This window comes from Megascapheus bottae, chromosome 6 (assembly GCF_031878675.1).
Source record: "Megascapheus bottae isolate mThoBot1 chromosome 6, mThoBot2.hap1, whole genome shotgun sequence".
Lineage (NCBI taxonomy): Eukaryota > Metazoa > Chordata > Mammalia > Rodentia > Geomyidae > Megascapheus > Megascapheus bottae.
The window spans coordinates 11,997,228-12,016,558 of record NC_143514.1 but is presented as its reverse complement, the minus strand read 5'-3'; the positions used below and the strand labels follow the sequence as shown (position 1 = coordinate 12,016,558).

At 40.3% G+C, this 19,331-nt stretch overlaps 1 pseudogene; it reads left to right on the top strand.

Moving 5' to 3' along the window:
- The first annotated feature begins 3,433 nt into the window (after positions 1-3,433).
- On the top strand, positions 3,434-4,880 carry LOC150061375 (N-lysine methyltransferase KMT5A pseudogene; annotated as a pseudogene).
- Positions 4,881-19,331: the final 14,451 nt, after the last annotated feature.

The window sequence follows — 19,331 nt, the reverse complement described above, 5'->3', positions numbered from 1 at the left end:
TAGCCATCTGGTGCCTTATTACACCCAATCCAGCACTCAGATCTGGTATTTCCTAGGCTGTGTTCTCTTGAAAAGGACTTAAGATCCACCCCATCATAGGCTGCTCAGGACCTTCTGCACAAAGAATGACATTACCTTTTATTGGACTGTAGCTTGAAATTCCCAGGCTTTGAGGTGTGGTAGGGGGTAAGTGGGGATAAGAGGTAGAGAGTCAGGGGTCTCAGACAATTTGCCTCAGTGCTGGTTGGAGCTGGGTCTCTCATTGAGGCACTCTATCATATCTGATCTCATTCCCTCCAGGACAGCAGGTGGTCTGAAAAACAGGCTGGACCAGGGCTGGAATCATGAAGCTGGCAAGAAGAAAGTGAGAGCAGTGACCTGGGAGTTCACTAGAACTCAGAAACTGGGGCACCAACCTCAAAACCATGAAGAAGAAGAATCCTACCCAGTGGATGGAGACATGATAGGACCCAGAAGACCAAGAAAGTTGTGGAAGTGGGACTAGAGGAATTGGAAAATGAAGGAAGCAGAAGGAACTGAGGAAAGGTTGGTAAGCAGACATACATTGCGGTTCCTATCTGAACAATTCAGACTCAAGCAGTTTGTCAGATTACTAAGCAGGGAAGCCATGAAACCTTCACTGATCTGACCTAGCAGACTAGCCTATGGTCACATCCTGTCACAATGTGACAGGACAGCAGAGCTTCCCAAACAACTATAAAATATAACTCACATGGAGTGTGTGTGTGTGTGTGTGTGTGTGTGTGTGTGTGTGTGTGTGTGTGTGTGCATGTATGCCAGTCCTTGAACTAGGGCTTGAATTCAGGGCTGGGATGCTATCCCTGGGTTTCTTTTGCTTAAGGCTAGCATTTTACCATTTGTAATTACAGCTTTACTTCTGGTTTTCTTTTTCCTCCCTCCCTCCCTTTCTCCCTCCCTCCTTCCCTCTTTCCCTTCCTCCCCTTCTTTCCTTCTTTCCTTCCTTTTTTCCTTTTTTTGTGATTCATCAGAGTCTCACAAACTTTCCTGCCTGGGTTGGTTTTGAACCACTATCCTCAGATCTCAGTCTCCCGAGTAGTTAGGATTTCAAGCATGAGCCACCAGTGCCTAGCTAGGATTTATTGATAGGAATTTTTTTTTTTGCCAGTCCTGGGCTTGAGCTCAGGGCCTGAGCACTGTCCTTGGACTTTCTTAGGGCTAGAGGTCTACCACTTGAGCCACAGCACCACTTCTGGCTTTTTTTTTTCTTCTATGTATGTGGTACCGAGGAATCAAACCCAGGTCTTTGTGCATGCTAGGTAAGCACTCTACCACTAGGCCAAACTCCCGGCCCAATTTTTTTTTTAAATCAAAGTTTTACATCTCCAACCAGTATCTCAACTCAACAAGGAATATCACAAAGGTCTGCTGTGTAAGAGTGTCTTTATCCAGACCACAGTTTGGCTGCATTCTTTCCTCAGCAACTCTGCATTTTAGGCACCACAGCATCTCCCATATTGGAGTGAATTTTCCGTGTTTGCTATTGCTGTTATTTTGAAAAAATGCCTCTGGGAGTCTCTGCTGCACCAGGAGAAAAAAATTTCTAGCATGCTACCTTTATTTATTGTTAGGAACACTGCTGCAAAAGTACAACAGCATAGCTGTTTAGGGCTGTCTCCTTCAGAAACCCACTGCATTAGAACTTTTTAAAAATCAGACAACCAGATATAGCTAATAGGTTAGTCCTTGGAGGACCAACACAAATTTAAGTCTTTGTGGAAGGGAATTTAGGTTTTATAACTGACTTAGAAAATATGGCAAATGTGGTTGTGTGTGTGAATGCTTAATTTAAGGATGTAGGAGTGGCAGACATCCTGAGTCACTCCTGGGAAAAGTTGTGAGGGCTCAATATCTTATTTCTCATCTCATCTTGATTTAGCTTTATGAACCATAATGTCATGAAGAAAAAGAACTACTGAAATCATATATATTGTATACATACACTTATATAAATATTTTGGCACTGGAGACTGAAACCACTGTCTCATACATGCTAGACAAGTGCTCTACCATTGTAGTAAATGACTGGCTCTGTCTATTAAATTTTGATTTGAAAAAAAGAGAACTATGAAAAAAAATATATATATGGATATGTATAGATACAGTATATATATATATATAGTATGAGGATACTATGCACTATATGTAAAGTATGTGACACTATACTATTTTATATGAAGAATTTATGAATGAATTAAGTCATTGATTGAAACCCAACTAGAATCCCCTACAAAGTCCATATCATTGGACACACATGGTGTTTACTTTGTGCCTTGTGCTGGTCTGAACACATGAAATATATTTTACTCATGTATTACTCATCTAATTTCTGCAACAATCGTATATAATAGGTGCCTCATGATTCTATTTTACAGGTGAAGAAGTTGAGTCTTGGAGAAGGTCATCAGGAGATAATCTGAGTTAGCATACTGTTAGAGCTGAGACACTGGCCTTTGCTCTGTATCTGATTTAGGCAGTGTTAGAGGAACATAATTGTCATTTGATCATGAGGGACTGAACCTTCACAGAGTTCTGTGGTTTACATAAATCAACTCTGCATTTCCTGTGCATATTCAGAGCTGCCCTGCCAGCCTTGAACAGGATGCCTCTGCTGAGATGTGAGATGTCGTCAGTGCAGTGGGGACTCCTTAAACAAATGACACAAGGAAGGTGACATTTGTCGACTGCATATAATTGGAGATTTAATATCATGTTTGTTTGGTTCTCCCTAACTTTTTGATCATGTGGATGTGCTTTTGCAAACTCTGCAATTATTTCCTAAATGGCTCTGATTACCTCTTTCTTTTTTTTTTTTTTTTTTTTTTTGCCAGTCTTGGGCTTGAGCTCAGGGTCTGAGCACTGTCCTTGAACTTTCTCAAGGCTAGAGCTCTACCACTTGAGCCTCAGCACCACTTATGGCTTTTTTCTATGTATGTGGTACCGAGGAATCGAACCTTGGTCTTCATGCATGCTAGGCAAGCACTTTAACCACTAGGCCAAACTCCCGGCCCCTGATTACCTCTTTCTTGTCTCTGTTAATCATCTTCTCGGATTTGCATGGTTTTACAAACTTGCTGGGTACAATAACAGAATGTTTTAACTGCGGTTCTGCATTAAGAGTCTCTCCATTTCCTTATGAATGATGGCAGCATAGAATTCCATTGTGCATAAGTACCTCATCTTCTCAATCCAGTCATCCCCTGAGGGGCATCTGGATTGGTTCTGTATGGTAGCTAGGGTAAATAGTGCTTCAACGAACATGATGGTGCTAGTAGCTTTAGTATGGCCTTGTTTGTGGCCATTTGGACAATGGACAATGGCTGAACCAATGCAATAGTGGTATTCACGGCTTCCCTGGTCGCGCTGCGCGGGTGCCAGGCCCTGCTCGCAGGCTATGGGGGAAGGGGGCGCCCTGGCGGCTGGTGGCCGGGCAGCAGCAGCAGCAGCAGCAGCAGCAGCAGCAGCAGCAGCAGCAGCAGCAGCAGCAGCAGCAGTGGCAGCGGCAGCGGCAGCGGCGGCAGGGCTCGTGGCCGCCATGGGCCTGGCGGGGCTGCAGGAGAACGTGTTTGCCGGGCAGTCAAAGATCTATTCCTACATGAGCCCCAGCAAATGCTCTGGAATGCGTTCCCCCCTTCAGGAAGAGAACTCAGTTGCACACCACAACGAAGCCAAGTGCCAGGGGAAACCATTAGAAATCTACAAGAAGCGAGAAGAGAAAGGAAATGCTGGGAACGTGATATGAAGCACCATGAAATCAGAGGAACAGAAGATCAAAGACGCCAGGAGAGGTCCCCTGGCACTTTTTCCAAACCAAAAATCTGAAGCAGCAGGATCTCCAAAAACGTCACCTTCTTCCTGTGATACTACCAATGCAGCTGTTGCCAAGCAAGCCCTGAAAAAGGCTCTCAAAGGCAAAACAGCTCCTCGGAAAAAAGCTCAAGGAAAAACACCACAGAAGCGAAAACTCACAGACTTCTACCCTGTTCGAAGGAAGAGCAAAGCTGAGCTGCAGATCGACCTTATTGACGGCAAAGGCAGAGGTGTCGTCGCCACCAGGCGGTTCCCCCAAGGCGACTTCGTGGTGGAGTACCACGGGGACCTCGTCGAGATCACTGACGCCAAGAAGGGAGAGGCTGTACGCACAGGACCCCTCCACCGGCTGCTACATGTACTACTTCCAGTACCTGAGCAAAACCTACTGCGTGGACGCCACTCGAGAGACAAATCGCCTGGGGAGACTGATCAATCACAGCAAGTGTGGGAACTGCCAGACCAAGCTGCACAGACATTGCTGCGTGCCTCACCTCATCCTCGTGGCCTCCCGCGACATCGAGGCGGGGGAGGAGCTGCTGTACGACTAGGGCGACCTCAGCAAAGCCTCCAATTGAGGCCTACCCGTGGCTGAAGCATAGACCGCAACACCCTCCTGCCAGGACTAAGTGCCCTCAAAGGGAAGGGAATTTTTTTTTTTACACATTTAATCTTAGCAGATTACTTCAGATGTTTATTTTTTTTAAAGTATTTTAAGATGCCTTGTCACTGTAGTATTTAATATCTGTTACAGGTTCCCGAGTGGACTTGAACAGATGGCCTTATATTACCAAAACTTTTATATTCTAGTTGTTTTGTACCTTTTTTTGCATACAAGTGGCACGTGTGTGCTTCCCGTGCATGCAGTCCAGGACTCAGCACAGGTTTTAGAAGGAAGAGTCAGACATGAACTAGGAAGCTGGGCGAGCGTGCCCTGTCCCGGAACAGGCAAGGGCGCTGGGCCCGAAACTGGCCTGGACGGGACGTCTCCAAGCTCTTGTTCTCCTCGTGTCTCGGCAGGCACACATTGAAGTAGGAATGTTTTTTCAAAAGGTTTCACAGTAAGCTAGTCTTCCCCTCTGCTTTCTCAAGCTTTCTGACCGACGCTGGCTGGCAAGCATGGCCCGCCCCGAAGCGCCTCCCCAGAGGTCAACTCCAGGCCAGGGCTCCTGCCTGCCCTGCGCCAAGGTAAATGTGAATAGAGACAGGTATGAGAAGTGGCCCTGTCCTCGATCCCCCACCCTGGACCTCACCACGGTGCTACCTAAGAAAGTCTTCCCCCGCAACCCCGCGAGCCTGATCAGTGATCGTCAGGCTGGAGGAGGATCCGACAAGGCTGTGTAAATGAGATGAAATGGCTTGATTGTGCCCATTTGTGGTTTAACTTTGTACTTAAGCGAATGAAAAAGGAAATAAAACTTGAAAATGATTTGTCATCATAAAAATGAAAAAAATTAAAATATTTATTGCCAGGCAAAAAAAATATAGTGATATTCACAAGATAATATGTTGGAAATAAACTTTACAATTTGGGGAGGGGACTGGGAGGGAAGGAAAGTGGGAGAAAAATGTGGGAGGGGTAACAGTGTTCAACAAGAAATGTACTCACTACCTTACATATGTAACCCTTCTGTACATCAACTTGACCAAAAAAAAAAAAAAAAAGATTTTCACATCTAGGATTATCCTAGAAGAGGATAACAATACCTTAAAAACTAGGTACATATGGTCATACAGGATGAGACTAAATGAAATGAACTCTAGATTATTCAAACAAGAGGTTTATCTTTGTGATTGTTGTTCTTAATATACTATGTGAAGTTATTTTTTTCTCTTTTTTTTCCACTGATGGTTTATCTCATTGTATACTGTACATGCAGTATTTAGTTTTTGAAATAAGGAAGGGAAGAGGGAAAACAAGATGACTGGGAGGGGTTGAGGGAGGAAAAGGGGGGCAAAAACATGAGAAGGGGTATCAAGGTTCAAGAAGTAATGTACCCACTACCTGATGAATGTAACAGTAACCCCTCTACACATTATCCTGACAACATAACACAATAAAAATTTTCTCAAACCGTGTACCCCATGCTTTCTCTCTTTTTTTTCTCTTACTGGCTTTGTCCCCTCTGCAACCACATTGACTTATCTTTACTTCTGCACATGTGATCTGGCCATTTGAAATGCATTTCTGGGCTTCTCTGGTTCTCTATATGTTCATTCTCAAACAATGAAGATGATTCTAATTCATAGTTTCTTTCTGCCTTTCCTCTAGATTATTCATCCCACTTCATGTTCCCTTCACCTCTTTTTTGTACATTTCTTCCTTCCCATTTCTACATGCTTTTTTCAGACTCCAGTGGTCCTCTTATTCATTAAAAGTTAAAAACTAACCTTTTACCTTTACTTTGATCAAAATAACTCTTGATGCTTTTCATGGCTTTTATTAAAATGAAATCAGAATAGAAATGTTTATAACCTTTCTTAAGACTCGCCTCTGAACCTTCTTTTCAAAATACCCAGTCCATGATATTGGAGATTCTTTTGGTATGATGAAAAAATACTCAGCATTATTATATACACCATGATCATTTACTTGTAACATCTTTACTCTCAGTATTGAGAGTGATGAAGACAATTAAGATGAAGACACTAAATGTGTTGCAATGCCTCACTATTCTTTCCATGGTACAATTTAGTTATCAGACCAGATTTTTACTTAATTGCTACCTGTCTGGTACTAATGAATCACATTAACTATGAAATGTGGATGGTGAGAGGATGATTAATTCAACACATGCGTTAAAAATGTATTTTGAGGGCTGGGAGTGTAGCACTCATGAAGCCCTGAGTTCAATTCCTCAGCACCACATGCACAGAAAAAGCCAGAAGTGGTGCTGTAGCTCCAGTGGTAGAGCACTAACCTAAAAAGCTCAAGGACCGTGCCTAGGCCCTGAGTTCAGGCCCCAGGACTGGCAAAAAAAGTGTGTTTTCACATAGTATGAATACGTGTCTTTTGTTTCTGTTTTCATTTTAAAAGTAATTTTTAAGAGACTACATTAAATAACAGTAATGGAAATTAAATACATTGTGCACAGCAACCTTCAAATCTATTGTTTAATATTTTATTCCTTTCTAGTTCTTATTAATATGTATACATCATTTTTACATAATTATAATCAAAGCACAGAAACAGTTTTGTTTCTTTTTCTCCTATTAACATACAAACATTTCCCCATATAGCTATTTGGTTTTTTAATTAATATTTTAATGGCCATATATTACTTTATAATTACTGTACCAGATGAATATACTTAACTATTTCTATGCCATTGAACATTTACATTGTTTCTAGATTTCCTGGGTACAAAGGAAGAGCAATAAGCAAATGGAGTTTGGAGTGTGAGCAATTTGAGTTTGAATTCTACTTTGCTCTTCTGGGCTTATTGGTACTTGGTATCCCAATTCATAGTATCACGGACTCACAGATCACGTGCTTAGTTCTAGGGGCACTGCGAAGCACTGGAAAAATGTGGTCCACTTCCTGATAGACATGTAGCCAATAGGAGACTGCAGTCTAAAGTGATGACTGTTGGGTGTTGGTGACTCATATCTATAATCTTAGCTCCTCAAGAGGGATCCTGGATCATGGTGAAAAGTCAGCCTGGACAGAAAGAGGCTATGAGACTCTTATTTCCAATTTATCAGCAAAAAAGGCAGAAGTGGAGCTGTGGCTCAAGCTGTAGAGCATCAACCTTGAGTGAAAAAAAAAACCACCAAAAAGGGAGAGCTTGAGGCCCTGAGTTCAAGCCCTAGTACTGGCTCAGACTAAATAATAAAGTGATAATAATCTCATCTCTCTCACATGATTATTGTGAAGTGTCATGGAGGTAACAGCTGTGCCCTGCTCTGTACAGTGCCTGACATCCACTGAGTGTCCAGTGTTCTGTTGTGACTTTCATTGTGGTGTTCCCAGGACTGCATTCTCCACGCTTCTAGCTTTCTCCAAAGCTGCTAGTTGACGAAGCTTACATTAGCTACTATTATTTGAAGATGCCCTGATTACAGAGCCCCATCTGGACACTGCCAGACATTGCCAGGGGCTGACCTCTGTCCTAATGGGGAGAAGCCATGAGGTTATAATGGTTTCTGTCGATTTTGGTGTACGTCTATTCACTCAGTTTTCAAAACATATAGTCACACAATGAGAGAACCTTGACATTGTGCAAGAAAATCTTACCAGAGCACCATACTTCTAGAAAAACTAATATTTCCACCTGTTGAAGCTTACTTAGGTCCATGCAGCTGAATTATGCTTGATCATGGCCATTCAAACTGGAATGAGGTGGAATCTCAAAGTTGTTTTGATTTGCATTTCTTTCATGGTCACAGATATGGAGCATTTTTTCATGTGTCTATAGGCTTTCTTCCACTTCAGAGAAGTCTCTAAGTGTTTAGCCCATCTTTTAATGGGATGGTTGTTTCTTTGAGATTTCCTTTTTGAGAGATTCAATTTTTTGAACTGCAGGGATATTTTAGACATGAGGCCCTTGTATGTATGATTAGTGAAAATCTTCTCCCACTCTGTGGGCTTTTGATTTGATTTGCTAGCTATGTCCTTTGCCATACAGAAGTTCTGCAGTTGAATGCAGTCCCATTTGTCCAAACTTGCTTTCATTTGTTGTGTTTCTGGGCCTTTATTAAGAAAATTTAGACCTGTGCCAAGGAGTCCTAGTATATCTCCTATATATTTTTATTTTATTTTGGAAATTACCTTTAGGTAGTTTTAGTTTACAAAGAAGTTACCATTCAACAAAGCAGTCATTGGATACAATCTTTTTTTTTTTTTTTGGCCTGCCCTGGAGCTTGAACTCAGGGCCTGGGCACTGTCCTTGAGCTTTCTGAAGTCTAATGCTTTACCACTTGAGCTACAGCATCACTTTCAGCTTTTTATGTGTATGTGGTACTAAGGAATTAAATGCAGGGCTTTGTGCATGCTATTCAAGCATCCTACTGCTAGGCTATACTTCTGGCCCACAATCTTGATGAATGTAAACTTATTTAAAATTCTCACCCACCCTCCTCTACCTATTTCAGGGAACTGTCGATTTACCTTTTTTGTCACTATAGATTATTTTTTTACTTATTTTTCCTTATCTTTAAGTCCTTGTAAAAGAGGTATGAATTCCACAAATCACTTGATAAGTACAGTGCATCTGGATCTCTGTCATCCCTTCATCTCTCCCAACCCCACCCATGTTACCTGTTCCACTTTCACATAGGAACATTGAGTGTAATATTATGATTCAGATTATTTCTAGAATTTTATGCAAATGGAATCCTATACTATGTATGCTTATGGTTGGGGATCTTTTCATTATGCATAACTATTTTAAGCTGATCCATACTCTTGTGTGCATTCATGGTCTCTTAAGTTGATGGCTGAGATCCACGGATGCACTGAAACATGTTTATCCATTTGCCCATCAATCGAGTTGTTTACCATTCCTGGTTTTCATAAAATTATGCTAAACATCATGTATAAACTGAAGTTTTTATGTTAATAATTAAAATGCACAGAAGGTATATATTTAATTTTAAAAACATGCCAGGCTGATTTCCAAAAGGTTGCGTCAGTTTACATTCCTACCAGCTGTGCAGGAAAATTCCAATTGACTCACATCCCTTTCTACATTTTGTAAAAATAGTCTTTGTACTTAGGGGTCAAACCAGGGTTTGTAGTAAATTAGGCCCGCCATCTGTCTGTGGTTTCGGGTGATTCGGTTCGGTGCTGAGGATGAACCAGGACACTGTGCATTCTGTGTAACTCTACCCCACGGGTAGAGCCCCATGCCCCCTGCCATTTGTTTTTGCAAATAAATTGCATGGCCACACAGGAATACACATTGTGTATGCATTTTCTGTAGCTTCTGCCACTTTTTGATGGCAGAGTCAAGTGCTGTGACTTGTAAAGCTTACTGTGCATTCATTAGTTCTTCAGCTCAAGGCTTCTGCCCTACCCCTTGGGCCACAGTGCCACTTCCTACCCATCCCATTTTTACCCACCTCTCAATCCCAACCTGTCCTTTCAGATTATCTGGTTCCATTGTTTCTAGTGATTTTAGAAGTATGAGAAATGAACTTTTACTGTAACTTGCTGCCTACTTATATTTATTTTATTTTATTTTATTCTCCAGTCCTGAGGCTTGGACTCAGGGCTTGGGCATTGTCCTTGGGTATTCTCAAGGATAGTGCTCTAACACTTGAGGCACAGTACAAATTTTGACTTTTTCCTGTGTATGACCACATACACTGGAATTGAACCCAGGGCTTCATGCATGCGTGGCAAGCACTCTACTACCAGGCCATGCTCCCGGCCACCCCCACCCCTTGTTGCCTAGTTCTAAACAATCCATCTAGTGACCAAAGTTTTTTTTCTTATATTTTTATTGTAATTAATAGAAGGGTTACATTATATTCACCAGATAGAAGATGTATTACTTCACAAACATTGATACCCTTTCTCATGTCTTGGTCCCCATTTCTTTCCCCCCATCCTCGTGGTGAACAAAGTTTATATTGGCTGGTTGGCATTCCTTGTGAGGATTTGAATGAAATGGGACATGTTCTCATTCTTCCCTCCCTCTAGAGGCTGTCTGTGGTCCTCTTTCATCCTCAAAGCTATCCATCACATCACTCTCTTCACTTTTTACAAGAACCTTTGGGATTGCATTGAGTCTGTAGTCTGTTGTAACAGAGCCCACAAGAATCTCCACATCTGAAGATTCATAACTGCATCCACAAAATCCTTTTTGCAGTATGAGGTACTGTTGTCATAGGTTCTAGAAATCTGGATGTGGACTTTGTAGTGTCATTATTTGACCTCTAAAAATATCTGTGCTTATCCACTTTTCCTCATCTTGATAAAGAGAAGTTCTCTCCTCTTTTTCTGGAACAAATCCTTGAAATCATCTAGATATTTTTCTTCAGTAATCTTTATCCAGTCCACATGCAAACTCAGTGGCTTTATCTAGAATCCAGAATCCACCTACTGTCTCCATTTGTGTAGATTCAATTGTCACCATCTCTAATTTGGGCAATTCTTAAAGCCCCCTAACTGGTCTTTCAACTTTATCATGGATGCTTGTGGAATCTCAACCCAACATCTGGAATGATTGTTTATCAATCGAATGTGTAAGTCACTGATTGAAAATTCAATCTGACCGGGAACAAAAGCAAGATCCTTACTTTGTTCTTCTTTCTATATGCTCTTGCTTCTTGGACTCATAGCTCTCATCACTCTTTTTTTTTTTTGCCAGTCCTGAGGCTTGAAGTCAGGACCTGAGCACTGTCCTTGTGCTTTTGCAAGGTTACAACACTACCACTTGAGCCACACCACCACTTTCAGCTTTTACTATGTATGTGGTACCGAGGAATTGAATCCTGGTGTTTGTGAATGCTAGGCAAACACTCTCCCACTAGGCCAGACTCCTGGCTCCTCTTATCACTCTTTCTCTTGTTACACTGGCCTTCTTACTACTTTTTGAACATACAAAGGTCCTACATGCATGTATATATGTATATGTATATATATGTATATATATACATATATATATATATATATATATAATTTCCTCAGCATCTTCAGAGGATTAGCACCAGGACCCCTGAGGTTTTAGCTGCACAAATCCCTTATATAAAATGAGTAGTTGTTTCATATAAGCCTCTCACCTTTTCCCTTACACTTTGAATCACTTTAGATTGCTTATAATGAGCACTGTGCAAAGTTTTGTACTATATTATTTATGGAATAATGAAGAGAAAAATGTCAGCACAGACAAATTTTTTAAAGTCTGTAGTTGCTTGAGTGCATGAATGTGTGGCTCTGTGAGTGTGGAGGGCCAGCTCTATTGATTTTCTCCCACCTAACCCCTCCCCCCCAGGATTACTCTATCTGTTGTCTTGGTTCCCTCAGGTCCACGCACAAACAGTATTTGATCAGAATCTCAGCCTGACCATCTTTCAAGAGTTATCAGTGAGGAATGATCCCCTGGAACCCAGGTGAGAGCCAGGAAAGGGGAAGCCATTGTGGTTCCCATATTCTTTCCTTTCTATATAAAAAAATTGTTATGTAAAGTGAGAAAGTTCAAGAGTCCTTTCTGAGATCTCCTGTCTGCCAAATACTTGTGAATCTTGCCAATCTGAAGTTCACCGGAGTAAAGTTAAACGTATTTTTACCTCAACATAGCCTGGGAAATTTTCTCGTCTTAGAGTTTAGATGTGTATGAACAGATCTCTTGTCAGGATATTTCCAGTGGATCTAACCAGGCTTTCTTTCCTTTGTTGTTACTTATTGAAAGAGGTGGAATTTAAACAGGATTTCCTTCCATTTCTTTGCTTTGATATTTCCAGCAAGCCCTCCTGAGAGGCTCGATGTAGAGGAATGAGCTCAACAGAGCGGCCAGTTAGGTTCTGATCATGATAGTAAGCCACATTTCATTATTCAATTTGTATCAGGCATTTTGTCGTTTGAAGAGAATTTCTTTATACTTAAAGACCAAGGGATTTTCTTTCATGTATAATAACCTCCTTAGTCAACCATTTAGGTACTTTGTTGATGGATTTTTCTAAAGGCCCCTGGAAAAGTCACTTGACAAAGGGGTCAATAATAGGTGAATGGTACTGAAGCTCACTTTTCCCACTCTTCCTCTCCCCAGCCCCACCAAGCCATCCAGAGCTCTGATAATCCTAGCTATGCTTCTCTCTACCGCTGGGCTAATAGGTATGATCATCACCCAGTTTGAAGTTGGTTGAGATGGTAAGTATTCCTAATTTTGGCTAGGCTGCATCCAAACTCTGTTCTATAGATACACACCACCTGAGCACTTAGGATTATATGAATGAGTTATCATGCCTAGTTATGTCTTAATTCCTTCCTTCCTTCCTTCCTTCCTTCCTTCCTTCCTTTCTTCCTTCCTTCTTTCCTTCCTTCCTTTTGTTCTTTCTTTCTACCTTTCTTCCTTTCTCCCCTTGCTCCTTCCTTCTCTTCCTCTCTTTTGACTTTCTCTGCGACAGAATTTTTCTATGTAGCCCCTGTTGGCTTCCAACACATATCTTTCTGCCTTGAATTCTGAGATTATAGGAATGAGCTACTATGTCTAGCTTCTAAGTGCTATTTACAAATTTGGCAAAAATCATATAGTTTTCTTTCCTCCAGTTTAAGCAAAACTAATGGACAGGAAACATTTGTTATTCAACTGTCTTTCTGAGGGTTTGTTAAACTTGACGGGAATGCCACCAAAGCAGTGTTTGAAAGAAACTGACATGAAAGCTATAATGTTACTAAATCTGAAGGATAATAAGGTTATTTTTGTCTTTTATTTTTATAAACTTTGAACCAAATTGCATACTCTCTTATTATTTTTCCTTTTTCTTCCTCTAATCTGGCAATAGACCACCATAGCAAAGCTTCCTATTCGGTCACCCTAACATAGCCAGTGCCTTTGTATATACTACATTTTCCACAGATGCCAAGAAAAACACACCTTCCCTTGAAAATCAATAACATTCCTAAGATTTTGGAGCTTATAAAGTATGGTGGAATTTCTACTCAACTGTAATCCACCTACACAGCTCTTCACAATGTGTCATATAACAAAATTTTTAGAATAAAGATTCACAAGAGCTTCTAAGATAAATAACATAAAATGAAACATATTGATATTTTATGTTTATATGAAGAATTGCTAGACTTAAAGATTTTTTTTATTATTATCTTTTTTTTTGCCAGTCCTGGGCTTGAGCTCAGGGCCTGAGCACTGTCCTTGGACTTTCTCAAGGCTAGAGCTCTACCACTTGAGCCTCAGCACCACTTCTGGCTTTTTTTCTATGTATATGGTACCAAGGAATCGAACCCGGGTCTTCGTGCATGCTAGGCAAGCACTCTACCACTAGGCCAAACTCCCGGCACTATTATTATCTTTAAAGTAATTGTACAAAAGGGTTTCAGTTCAACATGTCAGTCTGTGAATACAATGCATCTTGACAAATACTACCCCTTCCATCATTCTCCCTCATCTCTCCCAACTCCACTGACCCCCTCAAGTTATCTGGTTCCATTTTTACATATGGATATTATGTAGTGTGAATTTTCCCCACTATTCTTGTCTCCCTTCTTTGTCTCTCATATTCTTTTTTTGTTTTGTTTTGTTTTGTTTTTTTGGTTGTGGGACTTGAACTCTGAGCCTGGGCCTTGTCCCTGAGCTCTTCAGCTCAAGGCTACAGCTCTACCCCACAAGCCATGGCACCACTTCCTATCTCTCATATTCTTAATTCCTACCTTCTCAGACAAAACTTACTTTAGCTTCCTCATATGAGATTCTCAATATGATTCTGTAAGTTAACATCCTTTCTAATATATAACTATTAGCTTATATAAGGACAGTACTTTAAACTCATTTCCTACCAAAAGTTCTCGTGCTAAGTATTATTATTCCCATTTGCAGATGGCATGATTCTCTATCTAATGGATGCTAAAGATTCCATCTCAAAACTCTTAAATCAGATTAGCACTTTCAGCAAAATAGCAGGATATAAAATCAACACACAATGAAATAATAGGTTTTTTTTTGTATCCCAGCAATAAACTGGTTGAGGGGGAAATTTGAAGAACAAATTCCATTCACAAAGGCCTCAAAAACCATAGGAATAAAGATAACCAAGGAGGTGAAGGACTTTTAAAATGAAAATGATAAAATCTTGAAGAAATCAATTGAAGACATGATAAGATGGTAAAGTCTCATGTATTCATGGATTGTCAGAATCAGTATTACTAAAGCAACTATAGTTGAGCTATAAATTCAATGCAATATCCATCAAAATTCCAATGTCATTCTTTTCAGAGAAGGAAAAATCAATCTGAAGATGGTGCTGGTGGCTCATGCCTGCAATCCTAGCTACTCAGGAGGCTGAGATCTGAGGATCATGGTTTGAAGCCGTTCTATGCAGGAAAGTTCATGATACTCTTATCTTCAATTAACCACCAGAAAACTAAAAGTGGAGCTATGGCTCAAAGTGGTAGAGCACTAGCTTTGAGCAAGAGTTCAGGGACAGAGCCCAGGTCTTGAGTTCAACACTCAACCCTCATGACAGAAAGAAAGAAAGAAAGAAAGAAAGAAGGAAATGAAGAAAGAAGGAAAGAAAGTAGCAAAGAAACGAAGGAAGGAAGGGAGGGAGGAAGGAAGGGAGGGAGGGAAAGAGAGAAAAAAATAAAAAAGGAAACAAGGAAGGAAGGAAGGAAGGAAGGAAGGAAGGAAGGAAGGAAAGAAAATCTGAAAATTCTTATGGAAACCCAGAAGACTCTGAGTAACCAAACCAATTTTGAAGGGAGGTGGGGAAAGCAGCAATGTGGAAGGTTCCAGAATACATGTGCTTCAGATACTACTGAGATATAGTAACAAAAACTGACACAAAAACAGGCACAATAACTGACCTGAAAAAAAAATGGAATACACTGTCAAGGTGATTGAGAGGTAAGAATCATGGTTCAAAGTCAACCTGGGCAGGAAAGTTTGTGAGACCCTTATCTCCAATAAACTACTCAGAAGGAGTCGAAAGTGGCACTGGGGCTCAAGTGGTAGAATGCTAACCTTGAGCACAAAGAGGCTCAGAGGTAGTGCCCAGGCTGGGTTCAAACCCCAGCTTTTGAAAAAAAGGAAAGAAAAAAGGAGCAATTAGCTGAGGGTTTAGTTGTATAATCTTTTCTGAAATCTTTAGGGGAACAAAAGCTCAGACTATTCACTCATTAGAGATGAACAGGGTGTCTCTGAAATTTTAGAATTTTGAATGGTATCGTCACTTGGCTACACTAACAGAAACCCCCGAAAAAAATGAGAGAAAGAATTATCTCCCAACACTCTGCAGATGAGCCTTTTGTCCAATGTAGCAAATCCCATAAAAATCCATGGATAACTAACAGTTTTAGAGGAAATTATTTTGGCAGGAACACTATCAGTTTGGACTAAGAGGGATAGGAAGAGGACAAAACAAAGGGAGACTCATACCTTTCCAGAATATTCATCTGCAAACATTTAAGCGACATCTCATACATTCTGAAATGTTTTATTTTGTGACCCATCACTTAGCTTGTTTTAGTAAATATTCCTTGTGTTTATAGAAGGATATGTATTTTCAGAGCTTTGGTGAAGAATTTGGCATGTCTATGACATCAATCTTGACCATAATATTGTTCAAATCTTTTTCTAGTTTTACAAATTTTCTTTTTTTGGTGGGTTATGGGGTTTGAAGTCGGCCTGGGCACTGTGCCTGAGCTCAAGGCTACCACCCTACCCTGGAGCCAAGCCCCACTTTCATTTTCTAGGGATTAGTTGGAGATAAGAGTCTCAAGTCCTTTTGTGCCCAGGCTGGCTTTGAACCTTCATCTTCCAATCTCAGCCTCCTGAGTAGCTAGGATTACAGGCGTGAACCTCCACACCAGGCTTAGTTTTACGAACTTTTATGCTGCTTAGTGTCTTACTTTCTAAGAAAGAGTGAAATCCATTTGTATTATATTGGCTTTGTATTTCTAAATTTCTCTTTTTAATTCTATCAGTTGTCTCTATGTATTTTTAATGTGTGTTATTAGGCACATACACATAAAGGTCATGTTTTTCTGTTGGATTGACTTTCTTGTCATTGTAAATTGTCATTCTTCTTTAAATTATTCATTGTGAAAAAGAAGGGTTTCACTATGGAATTTCCATGCATGCACTGACCATGTCCTTTCAAATCTTTGAAAAGGTTAAGATACGAATGAGGGAGTTTTTGATTACAGTTTGAAAGTGCACGAACACAGAATGTGAACACTAAGCACAATTATCTTTAATAGAAGTCTTACTTCATTAAATGACATATTTCTTTCTGTTAAGATTTTCAAGAAAGACAGAAAACACACTTTTTACAAAGAGCATTAATGTGACTTTTCATTTTATTTAACCATTGTCAAACCAAGCCATAATGAAGAGTTCAAAGAAAGTGAAGTGTTTTCTTTGATTTTTGTTTCCCCTGGATGCAATGAGAGCAATTCTGATCTAGCACACTGAAGCCCAGATTGTATAAATTTTCTGGGAAATACTAAAAGCTTTTGGTCTGGTTGTCGAGTGTCATGACATATTGGGACAGCTCCATTTTCTTAACTCACAGGTACCATTTATCAGCCTCTCACTTGGAAAGAACTGGCAGATTGGCTGAGCCATAAAGAACTTGTTACAAGGAACTATTTGTATGACAGGAAGGGAAAGGTGAAACTGATTTTAGCACTGCATGACTTGATTAACATTAGACAATGAATATCTCCCTGTGAAGGTGATGTCATTAATTTCTCACTGAAGTTCTTTTTTTCCCTTAAAGAGGTGAATTATACTCTCAGTAAGGAAATTAGAAAAATCTCCTCACTCCTACTTTTCTTTATGTGTAACTATGACTTAAGTCATGTTAATTGTGCTAAAGAAATGTCAGGCTTGATTTATCCCTGCTTGTAGCCTCCTCCCAACCTCCATTTCAACTTGTATCCTCTCCTTGAAAACTGTCTTTTCTGTTTCCCTAATATAAATGAATCACTGTTTGTATTATGGTGTGGCTATACCTATTTACCAAATTTAAATATACAATTTACATTTGCCTATGCTTTGGATTTTCAAATTGAAATATGGGCAATCATTTACTTCACAATTATTTATTGGTATCTTCCAACATGACAGATAATTACTATAGGTGCTTTAGGATATAATATTCAGCCTGTGAGGAGATTTTTTTTCTCTTCTTTTCCCCCTTCTTTTCCTCCTCCTCCCTCCTCCCCCTCCTCTTTCTCCTTTTTCTTCTCTATGTTTCTTTTCTCTCAGAAACATTTGAACACATTACAGGTTGAAAGTAGGTGTCTTTTTATTTTATTTTATTTTAAAAGACTTGGCGGGAATTTATTTTAGTCAGTATAGCAAGGTCAAAGTAGGGAGAAAGAAAAGGGGAAACATTTTCCAGTTCCCCATATAGGAAACAGGAGTTAAAAATACTGAAAATAAACTTATTTTAATAAAAGCAAACATAAAGACAGAATAATGTGATGCTAGAATGAGTCTGGCACTTCCATGGCATCGAAGAGTTGCTTAATTAACCTTAGGATTCCCACCAGACAGAACTTTAGGTGATATGTGCAAGCTATACCCAATTTCGTTGAAGCTACTGTTATACCAAAAAAAAATTTCTTTTTTTTGGAGGATGAAGCAAGTTGCTGTTCTACATAGCCATATACATTCTCAAAAGCTCTGAAACTTCTCAATACCACATCACTAGCCAGGAGTGTGGCCTAGTGGTAGAGTGCTTGCCTACCAGACATGAAGCCTTGGGTTTGTTTCCTCGGTACCACATACACAGAAAAAGCCAGAAGTGATGCTGTGGCTCAAATGGTAGAGTGCTAGCTTTGAGAAAGCCCAAGAACAGTGCTCAGGTCCTGATTTCAAGCCTCAGGAGTGGCAAAAAATTTCAATACCACATCACTGTCCTTCACCACAAATAGGTGAAGGTTGTATTTGGGGGTTGCTTAGGTAGTTATTCACATGGTGAACCACCTGTTATCAACAAAATGTGTGATTCTGTTTGCAACCCATCATTCCGTCTTGTCACTTCTTACTGATGTTTCTACATCAATTGTAGGTACTCCATGTGAAATGAACTTGGGTGTGTGAGTGTACAGTGAATATTTGGGGATGGCCAACTTTCTTGCAAAGTGAAAAGCCTCTCTACCCCGGAACTTACAGAGAGCCGCAAGCTGCTCCAGGGGACATAGGGCTGGGGTGGCCACAGCGGTGTCTGGAAGAGCAGCTCCCACACTTGTGTGCTTCCGGTTTTCAAGGGATGTGGGTGAACTAGCACAATGATTTTCATTGCAGCACTGTTTACCATAGCAAAGATATGGAACCAACCCAGATGTCCTTCAGTTGATGAGTGGATCAACAAGATGTGGTATTTATACACAATGGAATTCTATGCTGCTGTCAGAAAGAATGACATCGCCCCATTTGTAAGGAAATGGAAAGACTTAGAAAAAATTATTTTAAGTGAAGTAAGCCAGACCCAAAGGAACGTAGGCTCTATGGTTTCCCTCATTTGTAATAGTTAGCACACAGCTCGGAATCTCCTAGCAGAGGATTACATTAGCACAAAACCTCGGTACAAATGGTCATATAGAATAGACTAAATGAAAGGATCTGCTGTTCTTAATGTACTATGTCATTTCTCTTCCTTTTTTTAGCCCTTATGGTGAATCTCATATTGTTACTGTATCTGACTTTGTTACCTGGTATATTTTACACGTGTTTATCTGAAATATGGAAGGAAAGGGGGAAAACAAAATGATTGGGAGGGGGTGGGGGAAATGGGGAAAAAAAACCATGAGAAAGTGTATCAATGTGTAAGAAGTAATACACCTACCA